Source organism: Pogoniulus pusillus, chromosome 32 (genome assembly GCF_015220805.1).
Source record: "Pogoniulus pusillus isolate bPogPus1 chromosome 32, bPogPus1.pri, whole genome shotgun sequence".
Lineage (NCBI taxonomy): Eukaryota > Metazoa > Chordata > Aves > Piciformes > Lybiidae > Pogoniulus > Pogoniulus pusillus.
In genome coordinates this window covers 354,282-368,340 of record NC_087295.1, presented here as the reverse complement: position 1 = coordinate 368,340, position 14,059 = coordinate 354,282, and the positions used below count along the sequence as shown (strand labels likewise).

Sequence of the window (14,059 nt, the reverse complement as noted above, 5' to 3'; positions counted from 1 at the left end):
CTGATGCACCACATGTGGCCTTGGCACAGGCAAAGCAATCACTGGACAAATACTGTCGCTAAGCTGCTAGCAGCCAAGGTGAGCCTTTCTTATACCTCTGCTTTCTGATTTGCCTGTCAACCCCCACACCACGGCCCAGTGCCTCTGCAGATAGAAAGCGAACTCCATTTAGGGCTTGAGGCTTCTGAGCTCTGGCATGCATGGGGGCTGGCAGAGCATGAACTAACACCACACAGCTCAAAACTGCCCAGCAGCACATCACAAACTCTTCCCTCCTCTTCAGGCAGATGCAGCCCAGGTGCACATTCAGCACCCACCCCGGCAGCGGCCACTCAGTGAGGCAAAGATTGCCAACATTCTCCTGAAGTTGTTGAAACTGCTTTCACAGAGGTTTTCTGCCTTGATCTTACAGATCTTATGTGCATGGCACAAGGATAAAATTCAAGGCAGGTACCGCTCAGCTGTCTAAGCCTTCCAATTAGTGTCCATCATGTGCTCTTCTCATCCTCAAAGGCTGCACTGCAGCTGTTTAGGTGGCAAATAAACAATTATTTGTCATCCAAGTGGCCAAGATAATGCTCCCTTGTCATGAGTACCAGTAGATAAATAGAGCTTCCTGGAATAAGAGGTGGAACACAGAGATCATTAGAGCAAGAAAAGGTCAGTAAACAACTTGCTTTTCCTCAGGCAAAACAGGTGAAAGCATTTATCGTTCTGCTTCCCACATGGCTTTTATCTGCAGCTCTCCAAGTGAACCCCCAGCAAGCTTGCAGGGCAGCCTGGGAGGGAGAACACGATCCAATTTCTGAAGTGCACAGCCCGTGGAGAGGACAAGCAAAAGGACAGTGTGCAGCCAGTGTGGCAGCCCAGATCCTGCACCTGAGTGCCTCAGTAGCCTGACGATTAGCAGCCTTGCTTTGAAACCAAAGGCTGTCACAAGAGATGATCTCAGTAAAGGCTGCTCTGCTTTCCCTTGTGCTTTTTTTTCACTGCTTGGAGAGTTGTACAGACCAGAGAAAAAGAAAGATTCAACTGTCTGGAGTTTGGGCTGCCCTGACTAGAGAAGATTAGCTCAGATCTAAAATGAATTTGACAGCTGGAGGTGCCCAGCTGAACTGTGGATTAGGCAGCTCAAGGTGCAGCCCGTCCAACACAGGGCTGCCCGGTGCAGGCAGGCAGGGAGGGATCTGCTGCGCAGCAAGGGCGCGGAGCTCTTCATTCCCAGGCGCACTGCTGCTGATCGCCGACGTGCAGCAGACGTGCAGAAGGGTCCTCGCTCATTGGAAAGGTCGAGGAAGAGACCTTGAGAAACATTAACTACTCTTAAAGGGAAGAATCAGCCAGCTTCCTTCTAGAGAAGCCGCTCAGCCATCTAGCTAGGCACATTTCCTAGCCCACTCCATTTCTCAACCCGCCCAAGGCTAAATTCTGACTGAATTCGGCCGGCGTCCAGGGCAAGCCCCAGCCATGAGTGTGTTTGACAATTCATTTCTCATAAGCAAGTCAGGTTCGTTTCCAGAAAACATCCAAATAACTTCAGGGTAAAGACACCTTCCACTGAGATCCCTAAACAAGTCCAGTCTCTTAAGGATTTCCTCGTGACCATCCAGCTGGGCCAGCTCTAGACTACCAGAGCATTCTGGATATGGAGTACTGCATAGACAAGCATTTGGAGCAAGCCTTCCTTGAGGCAGCAGTCCAGTCCAAACCATTTTCCTTTGTTTCCATTTTAACCAGCTCAGAGATCTCTCAGTTCCTGCCAGGCTGGAGATAGATTAAGAAACTTTTCTAACGAGACTTATCTCTTCACAGAAATGAGTTGGCATCAAATCCAAAGCTCAAATGGAAGCCTCTACCTCTTGGATGAAGCTTTTCAGAACTTTTGTCACACTTGTACAAAGTACTGGAGAAAAAAAAAAGAATTTGAGGCTGCTGAATTAAAAGCAAGAAAGAAGTGAAACCTCCTTTGCTTGGACAAGAGAGACAGCGGAGTGACCCTCAGGACATGGGGAAAATAAGTATCACCACAGAAAAAACAGCCAGAGAGAGGCGAAATAACCCAACAGAGACACTAAAGAATTTGGCAGGGTTGGGTCCAAAAGCCTGCACTGCAGTGCTCCCTAAAGTTCTTCCCCCTGTACCTTAACTCCAGAACAGCTACCCCTGCTCAACCCAATGGCTCATCCTGCGCTAAGACCCAGACTGGCCAGCTGGCTCCTGCAGACAGAGTCTGCAAGTGGTAAGTTTTCCTTGCAGTTCCCCCAGAGGAAAGCCATTCATTCCCTTCAAACAGCACTGGAGGGTGTTCCACCCACTTTATTTTTCTCTTCTCAGTGAATTTGGAGACATGGAGTAAGACGAATAGAATCATTAAATCAATCAGGGTGGAAGAGACCTCCAAGATCATCCTGTCCCACCTATCACCCAGACCTAGCCAATCAACTAGACTGCCCATTCCAATGCCAATCACTCTTTCTGGGAAGAACTTCCTCCTAACATCCAGCCTATACCTCCCCTGGCACAACTTGAGACTCTGTCCCCTTGTTCTGTTGCTGGTTGACTGGAAGAAGAGACCAACCCCTACCTGGCTACAGCCTCCCTTCAGGTAGTTCTAGACAGCAATGAAATCACCCCTGAGCCTCCTCTTCTCCAGGCTAAACAACCCCTGTATCAACTGGATGTTGGAGGTTGTTCCTGGCTCTTCTTTTGCCATTAATATACTTATAGAAACATGGTTTATTCTCCTTACCAGCAGTGGCCAGCCTAAGTTCTAAATGGGCTTATGCCTCTCTAGTTTTTTTCCTACAAGACCTAGCAAAATCCTTGAACTCTTCCCGGGATACCTCCTATTTTTTCCATAAGGTGATACACCCTCTTTTTTTTCTTTAATTCCTTTAAAATCACAGAATCAACCAGGTTGGAAGAGACCTCCAAGCTCATCCAGTCCAACCTAGCACCCAGCCCTATCCAATCAACCAGACCATGGCATTAAGTGCCTCATCCAGTCTTTTCTTGAACACCTGCAGGGATGGTGCCTCCACCACCTCCCTGGGCAGCCCATTCCAATGCCAGTCACTCCCTCTGGGAAGAACTTCCTCCTAACATCCAGCCTGTTTATCATGCCCAAGCATGGCAGAGCAGCAAAGTGCAGACTGCTGCACACTGACTTCAGTCCAGCTGCATGGCTCCTGTCAGTGAGCCCTGCAAGCAGCCCTCATGCACAGCCTGTGCTTAACACAGCCCAGCCAGCCACTGAACACCCAGCTGCTGCTCTGTGGCACTGAAGCTGTCAAGGGCATGCCAAACAGCAGCACCAGCAATGTGCCAAGGAGAGGCACTCAGGGGACTAGCTGACACTCTGGGACTGTGTGGATTTGTAAACCCAGTAAGTACAGAGCAATCTGACAGATCCACACGACCCAGGTTATGAGTCCCACACCAGCACAAGACACTGACAGGTCAAGCTGCTTAGCAGAATTGCTCCCTGCTATCAGGGCAGCACTGCACATGAGAACACACATAAAAACACAGCCTCATAATCGCTGGACCCTCTCCATTTGCTCTACATCGCCACTGTATGGGAAATGGGGCCAGAATGAGCCCTTGGGACAAGTGAGTGGTCTTCCTGTGCTGCAAGCAGGAAACCATACCCAGCAATGATGTCTTCCACAGCAGACTCCCAAGTCACCTTCCTGTGATCCCCAGGCATCACGGCTGTAATCTTTTGTGCCAGAGACTAAATTGGTCCCCATGAAGCTGGGAGTCAGGAAGGCAATTTAAAGCTTTATTTGTTCACCTTTTCCCTCCAAGAGCTCTAGTGGACCATGTGGTTGCAGTGCTTGAGCCCTGAATTCAGAGTCTGAAAAAAGCGTGCTCAGTCTTACGCTTGCCCACCAGAGCACAGGGCGTTCCCTCCTCTCCTGAGCCCCTGCCCTAGCAGCAAACAAGTACTGCCAGCAAATGCTAAAAGCCACTGGGTTGATGTTGCACTGGGGAAGATGCTTATCCTTTTGTTGTAACCAAAATATTAAGCCTAGACAACAAAAGTATTTGAAACCATGGCTGCTATGAGTCTCTTCTCAGGCTTCATGAAGGAAGCTGCAAAGGTCTCTGGGAAGCAGTATCTAGAGTCCTAGGACTTGAGCAGCATTTGATCTCATTAGCAGGAACTTCCTACCATCTAGGCTGTGTCTACTCAAAGAGAGGTGTGAAAGGAGTCTGCCTGACCACTGTGTACCTTGGAGCATTATTTGTACAGCTTCAGTGCAGGAGAATGATCTTAGCATGAGACTGGCATAACAGAGCCTCATCAGCCTTATTACCCCAAATTCTCAACCGCTTCCTGGTAAGCTGCATTTATGTCTTAACTGATTATCCACTTAGAGTATCAAGTGCCAATTACAAACTGCAGTAACGTTAATGTCACAGATGCTTGGATTTAGAGAGAAGCAATCCCAGAGCATTCTTGGAACAGTAAGTTGCGCTCCAGAGGCGGCAGACTTCAGTGTGGCATGCCTGGCTCTGATTTAAAGTAACTACAGAAGTCATTCCAGTATACAAGTGACTCATTGCAAAACAAGACTTTAGTCAGAAGCCAACCATGGCATAAGCCTCCTTGCAGGGCTGCTGCAAATAGGCACTAGGGTCGCGGCCACAGTGACACTGGCAAGGGCCGTTTCTTGTGCGCCCAGTGGACAGAAGCCTCTCTCAAGCGTTGCTTTTTGGCTGGTGTTAACCAAGTGCCAAGAGCCTTCCCACCCCCTCGACACCTTCCCCAGCTGCGCCTCCCAAGTTCCTGCCTCAGCACTGCACTGCAAACGCTGCTCCACCAGGCTGAGCACCAGACTGGGTCTGTGCTGCTCTTGGCTGAGATTTGAAAAATTGCCTTTTCTTTTAGGGAAAGGTCCCTGCTGGCCACCAGGGATCCCAAGCTAACTCTCAGGGAGCCCTGCTGGCACCGTGTGCACTGTGGTTCTAGAAAACCAGGCACACATGGCAAGTAGCCACTTAATTATTGTTAATCTTAGGTACAAACCCCCAATCCTTTCATGTTCCAATGGCATGCAGGCTTCATACTGTCACTGACAAATGCAAAGGCACTTCCCAAGTGTCTCAGTGCAGCAGCTCATACCTTCTGTGGGAAAGGTACCATTACAAGGCAGCAAGCTCTAAGGTATCTTGCCATATGGGATCTTGATGTGGATAGGTCTTCAAACCAGCAGAGGCTAGCTGCCCTGCCCTTCTACAATGACCCAGCAGCAGCCTGTGAACACCACAAGCACCCTCTAGGAAGCAGCAGCAGCACTCTCCTGCCTGTGCTCAGCCAGTCCTTTCACTAGGTGGAACTCCAAGACCCATGCAAATGGATTTGTTTTTTATAGCAACACATTTCTCCTGGGAAACTACAGTTTAGTATTCTTCCACATTCCTCTTAGCTCCCCTGGAAAGGACACACACCTTAGGTAAGGGTCTGATGTGGATACAAACGGTCTGCAGCTCTTTGGGTTCCCCTGCACCTGGACACTTGTGCTGAGCAGCTCAGACAGCCTTCACGCTTGAGAGCCAACACTGGGGCAGCTCCTAAGGAGCAAGCTGATAATAGGCTTCATCACATCACTTAATCTGCCTCTTTTCTCCTTGTGCAGCCAGGAGCTGCTCCTTGGGAGACAAGGAAGGCCCATTCCATTAGAGCTGCTTTGCTTTGACCTGCCCCATCCACAGCACATCTCTCAGATCACTTTGATGGTCTTTTATTCCTGACACTACTGTAAAGTACACCAGAGAGAAACCAGGCATCAGGGTTTCTGAGCCTGTTGCTGAATGAGCTGTTCAAAGTTACCACTGCCACTACTTGCCAAAATTCTGCCAGTTTCAAATGTTGTGTGCTCCAAGCCTGACAGGCAGGTGTGCTGCAGCCTGCATCATGACAGCAGCAACGTAAAGCCAGAGAAGATGCTGGATGGAACAAGACTGAAAACTCTTGCGATGAGACTCAGCAGAATGTCGCTGGGAAGCTATGCACAGGTGTGGAGAACACAAAGCACTGCTGCTCACACACACAGAGTGCAGCTGCAAGAGACACCCATGACATTACACATGCCTGTCTGATCAGTTTAGCACAAGAGAACGGGTGTGCTGGCAACATTTCCTTGTAGATGGGTATCTGTTTGATCTGAAATTAGGTAAGACAACAAATTGCTAACTGCTGATGTGAAAATGTTTGCTTTTGTGACCAAGCAGCAGCACAGCTCTATTTCCCTACGGAGCAAGAGTTCCAGGGGTGACACAGTTCCAATAGAGAAACACAGAGAAGATCTACTTAGTGTAAATCTGGCTAAAACCAGATTGATCATCTGTAAGCAGACAGCTAAAACTAGCCTGGAAATGTGCAGTAAGGTAAAGGAATAATTTCATCAGCCTAAGGGGAAGGGTGGAAGGTATCAAATTCTTCAAAAAAAAAGGAAAATTAAGGAAAGATATAAACACAAGGAGTCTGAAAGACTAAGGAGGAGGTGAGAAGAACATTTCACCTGCACCATTTTTATGAACCTGTGGCATCCAACACCACAAGAACAGCTAATTTGCCACATCAGAAAGAACAGCACAAGCTGTCCTCCAGAGCCCTCCTGGGTTTTGAAAGTCTTTCCTGGAGAATGAAAAAGAGCAGGAGAGTAGCTGAACTACCTGAGGCTTTGAGACAATATATTAAACCTCCATAATTTGACTAAGCTGATCAATGAAAGCCAGCAGCAGGTGCAGCTGTTCCTCAGAAAAAGGACTAGGACAAGGAAAGTGACTTCCAAGCAGCACAGGACAGTCTCTTACTGGAATGGCTATAAAGGCAAGCAAGAATTACAGACTGATGCCAAAAGACAACACTAACAGAGGATTCAGGAAACTGAATACTTCCTTGGTAGTCTATGAAGATGACTGCTGGCTCTGTTGTTCACACCAGACCAAAGTTCCCTAATGCAGCTGCCTGCATTCCCACCACCTCAGCGCCTCAGCCACACAAGCGTTTCTCCCCTCACTTCATTCCCAAGTCAAAGGCCGTTGCTGCTACTACACTCTCTAACCAGAGGGCAGGCTTAGGGTGGGTAAATCAGGTAACGTGGCTAAAGCCGCGCAGAAGACGCCAGTCCTGGAGGTAAGACCACACTCGGACGGCTTCCTAGCAAAAGAGACGTCCCCTGCACCCTGGCACCGACTACCACCCAGCTTTTGGCCACGCCTCTGGGGGGGCATCAGGAAAGACACCAGCAGTTCAAAGGTGGGCCCACCCTGACATGCATGGCAACAGGATTCTACAGAACCCTTACAAGTCAGAATCTTTCCCCACTTCTCAAGCACTCAGCTAGCTCCTCACAGCCAGAAGCTCCAGCTACGTGCCAAAGAGGCTGCTGGCTTTCCCTTGGGAAATCCCACAGATCTGCTTCTGCCTTCCTACTCACAAGCACTCCTCCAGCTCCCCAGCACTGGGGCTGGCATGCCGAATGCCACAAGACACTTCAGTTCTACTTTGTATTTGCTTTCACAGGGGCTTGCTTTTAAGCAGTATGCATCTAACTAGACCAAAACTATTAGCACACAGGTGTGAGGGGTAAAAGCTGAAAAGAGAAACACAAGAGAAAAGTTTGTATCACAGAGCCTCAAAAGGTAAGGCCACCTGTGGTTAGCAGCACTGACACAAATAGTCACACTATGCATTTGTAGTGTTGTCTGCACTCTTACCCTCCCACATGAGGAACTTGATCTACAGGAATCCGTTCAGCACAAGGCAGTGCTGTCTCAGCTGCAACCTCAGCTTTGCAGGCAGATTAGAGTTCAGTTTGGCCTTTTGCTTGGCAGAAGTTGAACTCCAAAACTGAGCCTCTCCTGGAATTCCCACACTTTTCTGTGCTCCATTTACTATTTTCAGTTCAGTAAATAAGAGAAGCATCACTTTTTTTTCCCCACTCACATCACATCTGTTCTAGGAGCAGAGGAAGCACTACATACCCTGCATCACCAAGTACTCCCTTCTCTCTTTATGCCAGCACTCACAGACCCTCTTGGATTGGTCTTGTAGAAAGTTTACCTTTTTATCAGATTCCATTCTGATTTTACACCGTTGACTTTAATATCAAACTTCCTCTGGTTACTGGTGAGTTTCCCACCATACTTGGCTATGTTTAACTACATCCACAAGATTTCTATCATCAACACTACACATAAGAGGTTCCTACCACCTCAGAAAGAAATGGTACTGCTTCCAACAAGGAATAGTAATCAAGCTTGTCAGGGACAAATCAAGTGAAGGGAATTATATGTGTGCCATGGCATCAGCATAAGCAAAGTGCTACCAGAACAACTGCATTTTCCATCAAGTCATCAGAAAAGAGCTGCAGCACCCCACAGGCTGCCTGATTAACAGGACACTCTCCTCGCAAAACCAAAGTGTAACAATTCCCACTCAGTGGCCCACAAAGCCAGAAAAATGCATTCCTTTTGATGGTGAAGACTCACTCCATGCTAGTTTCTTTCTGCTGGGTTTTAACTGTGACATTCTGTGACCAGTGTCCAAAACAAGAAGTAACAAACAGAGGCACTGCAAGCAGCCCACAACGTCAACTGCCTCCTTTGTTCCTTCTGTGTCTTAACACCTGCTTTAGGAGGGCTGACTTCTGAAGCTAACTCCCCTTCAGGCCCCAAGGCTTCCAGGATTCTGTTGAGTACCAAGTGCGGAAAACCCTTGGATTGGGAACTGCTATCTCATCTTTTTGCTGAAGGCAGTGCTGGGAAACTGTAAATCAGAACTTATCATTAGGGACAAGGGATTAAAAGGGCTGAGATCAGGATAGACAGTCTGGCTGCTGTCAGTTCAAATGGAAACATTAGGAAAAAAGTGTTTTACATTATGTCAGACAGGGCAAATGTCACTGCAGTTAGTAAGACGCTACCATGCCAGCCGCTGTCAGGGCAAATGAGACGGCACAGGCGTGCTGCAGTCCGCTCAGCTGGAAAGGCTGCCCCCTGCACTGCCAGGAAGCTGCTGCCATTTCCAATCTGGTTTAAATCAAACTGCTCACACTCAAATGAAAACAGCATGCAGGGAGTGCTGAAGTGACATTATGGACAACTCCTCAGATCCCTCTCTGCCTGCAGGGATGAGATGCTGCCATTCTCCACCACAACCACCTCAGGGCTAGAGCTGCACCTGCAAGTGGCTGCCTGCAGGTTCTGGAAACCACTGCTTGCCGTCCTGATGAAAAATGTTTTGCTGGCCCCTGTACTCCTAGGTCTGGACCCATGGCATCTTTCCTCCTTCTTTGACCACACACACCCTGCAGAAAGGCGCACTGCAATTTGTGCTGGCCCTGGCGTGGGTACTCCACCTAACTGGGGCCTCCCTGGTGCCTGCGGTCCCTCAACACTACCAGCAAAAGTGCACAGTAGCAAAGAATTGAGTGTAACAGAAAGGAAAACAACAGGACTAAGCCATATGGCAAATCAGTTTATTTAACTTCAGCCAAAGACTTCCTTGTACTGTGACCTCCTAACAAAGTGAACTGGTTTGGATTCAGCAATCCTGATGTGTGAGATTAAGTGTTTTAATGATATGTTATTGGTGCTTCAACATTGCAGAGCATAAAATGTTTGTTCTCTGACAAAAAAAATCCACCACCCAAGAGCTACAGAGCACTGATGAGTTGAAGGAAATTTTCCTTCGGTTCTAAGCATTTCTAGCACATTACTTTCCAGCTTTCAGAGCCTTCAGTTAAAATTTAGGTTGCAAGTAAATAAACTGAAGAAAGCTCAGGCAGCTTTCGCTCACATGCGAGCACCTGTGCTGAATGTAAACCTGCGCTGTGCCTTTACCTTGGAAGCTATGTTTGATGTTCCCTAGTTTCTCAGCCACAAAAGGATAAACCACCTAGAAGGCTCTCAAGAATAAAGCCCATACACCTAAGGCAATGTAAGTTTGGGGATTTAGTGTCTGGCTTTGGTTTAAGCCTCTGTAGCCTCCTGTGACTTAGCCTATGCCACAGGCCATCCCCTAGCTGGAATAGGCACGGAGGAGAGCAGCTCAGCTCTTTGGAGCAGAGCGCACAGCACTGAACGAGCAGTGAAGACGGAGACCACAGACAGAAGCAGCTGAGCTGCAGGCTCCTCCTTCCACACAACAGTTCTGCAGCCAACAGAACAGCCCTTGGCAAATGAGAAGGAACTCACTCTGTAGCTGCAACAGCATTTTTTGCTGCTAACTGCCCCTAACTGCAGCTCACTAAGACACCACAGATGCCCTAAGCCTGTGCACCTTCCTGACCCCCAGCAGCAGCTGCTTCAGAGCAGGCTCCATCTACGTGAAGCTCTCTCCTGACCTCATGCTCTGACTGGCTAGGCTTGAGCTATGCCTGTGTAAGCAGAATTTCCCTCCATGCATTCATGCTTTATCCCCAGAATGGCTGCTGCAAGAATGCAAATCCTATTGGGAAGGATTATTTGCCACACAACAGCCGGAGGCCCTGTCCAAGGCTGGGCTCCCTCCCATCCCAAGATGACTCAGAAGCTCTGGAGTACAGGATTAAAACAGGCAAGGTGGCAACCCGAAAAACTGTTCCCCTTTCACAGAGGTGAAACAAACCTTTGTCCCTCTCCCACCCTTTACACGAGGAACTATAAAATGCAAGCATAAAGGTGTTCAACCAAGAACGCACAGAGCAGGCCAGCACTAATGCCTGAAGCTGGAAATACTGGAGCCAGTACAGACTCCACTGCAGCACTTGTGTGTGGGCACCAGGGCATCCAAACCTCTGCAGAGAAGTGTATGCTATCTAGATGAGATCTCACGGGGGTTGTGGTCTGTGTACATTCTTCTGCAACAGCAGCTACAGGGTGCTACTGGAATGTTCCAAGCACTCAGGAGTTTGAAGGCATTTTTCCTTCTGTTTGCTCTCGACTGCTTTTTCTAACTACTGCACATTTCCCATTCTTGTCATTGCAGCACACAAGGGAGCACCTCCTGCTTCTACAGAATGCAGTGCCTCAGTCTGCTACACTCCCTACGTTTGATTTAGCTCTTCCACAAAAGAAGAGTGAGAGGAGTGTATCTCATCTCATGCCTCTGACAACAGCGTCAGAGTGGTGGCCACGCAGAACCCTAGCAAGGGCATTGCACTGCCCCAGCACTGCATGGCTCTCACCACTTGATCCCCAGCTGGTAAAAATGATGGAGTGTCACACGGCCGAAAGCCCCCCCCCGGCGTGTCACACGGACCGCGGCCGAAAGCCGCCCCCGGGGTGTGACACCGACTGCGGCCGAAAGCCCCCCCCGGTGTAAAGCAGTTGTGACTGCCCCTCTTTACAACCGCACCGCTGCCCGATCTGGGTCCTGGGCAGCACAGAGCTGGCGCTGCAGGTCTGCGCCTGCTCTGGAGCCACATTCTGTTGACTAAATCGGTAGAACGGGAAGGAGTGCCACATACCCACCCTCTGCCACACAAGGCTACCCCATCCTGGAAATGAGAAATTCTGCTTCAGAGTTTGTTTGCTGCATGTCTTTCAAGCGCTCCCACCAGCTCCAGCGCAGCTTCTGAGGAGCCAGGCTTTGTGCCTTTCCTGGAAACAGCTCGGTAAAGGAAGTGCTCAGAATAAGCAGGAGTCCAGGCACCAGACAAAGCACGCCAAGAACATGCACTAAGTTCTCTCCTGCCCTTGGCTCAGAGGAATATGCAATTAATAGGTATTGGAATAGAGGAGCCACAATCATCTTGAACGTGAAAGAGCTGCAGGGCTAGACAAAGGAGATGGCCAAACTTGCACCTCCAGCTGAAGATGTTTTCTGACATCCAGTGCACATTGTCCCCTTGCCAAGGCCTGTAAGTAGCACAGGTTTCAAGCCTACTTCAAACTACAGCCAGAAATAAGCACAAAAAAGTGCCTTAGATGAGCAAGGTCTCCTATTAGCAGAGGCTAAAAATAGACAACCTGCACAGCCATCTGAACAGCTCTACATCATACAACCTGCAATTTCACAGGCCCTGAGGGTCCGCATTTGTCATTGCCTTCTGAATACTGAGGTCTTTCAAGGTCTGAACATAACAAGAAGCAAGCCACCAGGTTAATAAACTTGGGAGAACACCTCCAATGACATCGTGGTCAGCAACATGGGAGAGACCTGCACCACACGGTAGAGAAACCAACCAGCTGAAAACCTGTGCGTGTCTTACCTTGAAATGGCAAGAGCAGATGCCTTCAGACATGTCTGTGTCCACACGGCCCTTGGTCCAGACCTTCCTGCTAGCAGCAACCCTTCCAGCTCCTCCTCCTCTTAGTTTCAACCTGCCAGCTGGTGCAACCTGTAAATTTCCAGAAGTGGCTGTGTTACTCCAAGATGTTTATTCACCCCATTCCAAGAGACATTTCATTTAGATATGTGTGGCTCCTACTGCTCTCCAGAGCTTCTGGTCTAATGGATTACAGACCACAAGGTTTCTGTGGGTTACTGATTTGGGGGAACGCAAGTAGAGAATTTCTTTGCACATTTCATATGTGTGTACCTTAGATATTTGAGAACATCATGAAATTCAAACACTTCCCAAGAAAAATGCCATCACTTCCACCCCTGAACTGACCTTTTCTTTGTTAAAAGTTGATTCTTGTAGAAAGGGCTCAGTCCAATTTAACCACCAGCTCGGGAACAGGAATGCTACCTATTTGAGAAACTGGAGATTGATGCTGGCCAGGATTTGCAGTCAGCAACTAGGGCAACAGAAAAGTGACTTTGAACATTGAGCGAAGCGGTGCAGGAGCAGAGCAAGTTAGTTGGACGGCAGGAAATTCCAGTCAGGGGGAAGTTTTCAGTAGAAGTGCTCAGGGCATCTCATTGTGATTCCTCAGATGTATCTATAGCTGCAGTGCTGCCCAGGTATCTGAATTCGCACATCCAAACCAGAGTGGCCTCTGAAAACAAAGCAACAGCTTCTAGCACAGACACTGAGTGCTGCTATATTGACCACTTACAGCCTTGCACCCCGTTGTAATTTCCCACCAAAGGGTGGCAGATGAAGCCACTCTGTCCCTGCATGGCAGAACTGACCTGTGTCACAGGCTGATGGTGCAAGGCACAGCTGACTTAATTGCCCTTAAAGCCTGAAGCACCTGGTGGAGACAGAAAAGGCCTTGATTGTAGATGTTTCAGGTGAGCTATGCACCCTCCTCGATGCAGGCAGGCCTCCTGAAAGGTCAGGCACAAGCTCCTTAGAGTTCTTGACCGTCAATCTCCCCATAGCTCCCAACTTGATGCAGACCCTCTCCTCCTCCCCCAGCAGCTTTCAGCAAAGCACGAGCCTTGTCCTTCCCAAGTACTACAATAAGAAGCAGGACTTGGCACAGAAACAAACCCACACGTGTCTCTCTAGAGGAAGCAGCACCACACAAACTGCTAGGAACAAACCAACAGAGAGAATTCCTCACTCTGATGACTATGTTTTTGTTAAACAGAGGCAAGTGGCTGCTGTGCTTTGGATGATGGTCCAAGAGCACTTCAGCAAACCATGGACCAGATCACTCACCTTGGCAGGAAGAGGCAGCAGATTAAGAAAAGGGACATTTCAGACAGGCTTGAGACCATGCCTGGATGCAGGCAGAGAGACCTGTGATGAGATGTCTCTCCTACAGCATCACTGAACAACTGATGACACTCCAGCAGCATGATTGGTTGGCCCATGCCAAGTTCTTAAGGAGAAGGACTCTATATGTGCAGCCATGGCCATTATGTGACTGCAGGGATAGATAGGAGGTAGCCTGCATTAACAACTAAGAGATATGTGCCAACAGCAGCAAGATAAAGACTGAAAAGATATCTAAGCCTGTTTTTCCTTGCTTGATCACTAAGATCAATTGCCCTCAGGATGCACAGACTCTGCTCAAGTGCTGATAGAAACTCACCACTGTAAGCTGAATGCTTCTCTTGTGGCCTGGCCCTGGCTGGGTGCTATTTCCAGTCCATTACTGGATGCAGCATTCTCCTGCATCAGGGTAGACAAGGCAAGACCTAGACAAAGTGCACACTGGCTGA

General features: G+C 48.7%; 1 protein-coding gene across 6 annotated transcripts in view; it reads right to left on the bottom strand.

Annotated features, from left to right (window-relative positions):
* Positions 1-14,059, bottom strand: part of TMEM108 (transmembrane protein 108) — a 121,618-nt gene that overhangs the window by 68,237 nt on the left and 39,322 nt on the right. For 3 of the 6 annotated variants that reach the window (XM_064169861.1, XM_064169862.1, XM_064169859.1), the window contains one exon: positions 12,210-12,338. The gene's annotated coding sequence lies outside the window, so the exon portion shown is untranslated. Of the gene's footprint in view, positions 1-12,209; positions 12,339-12,614; positions 12,943-13,078; positions 13,141-14,059 lie in introns of all 6 variants that reach the window. The other 3 variants (XM_064169856.1, XM_064169857.1, XM_064169858.1) reach the window with 3 other exon arrangements.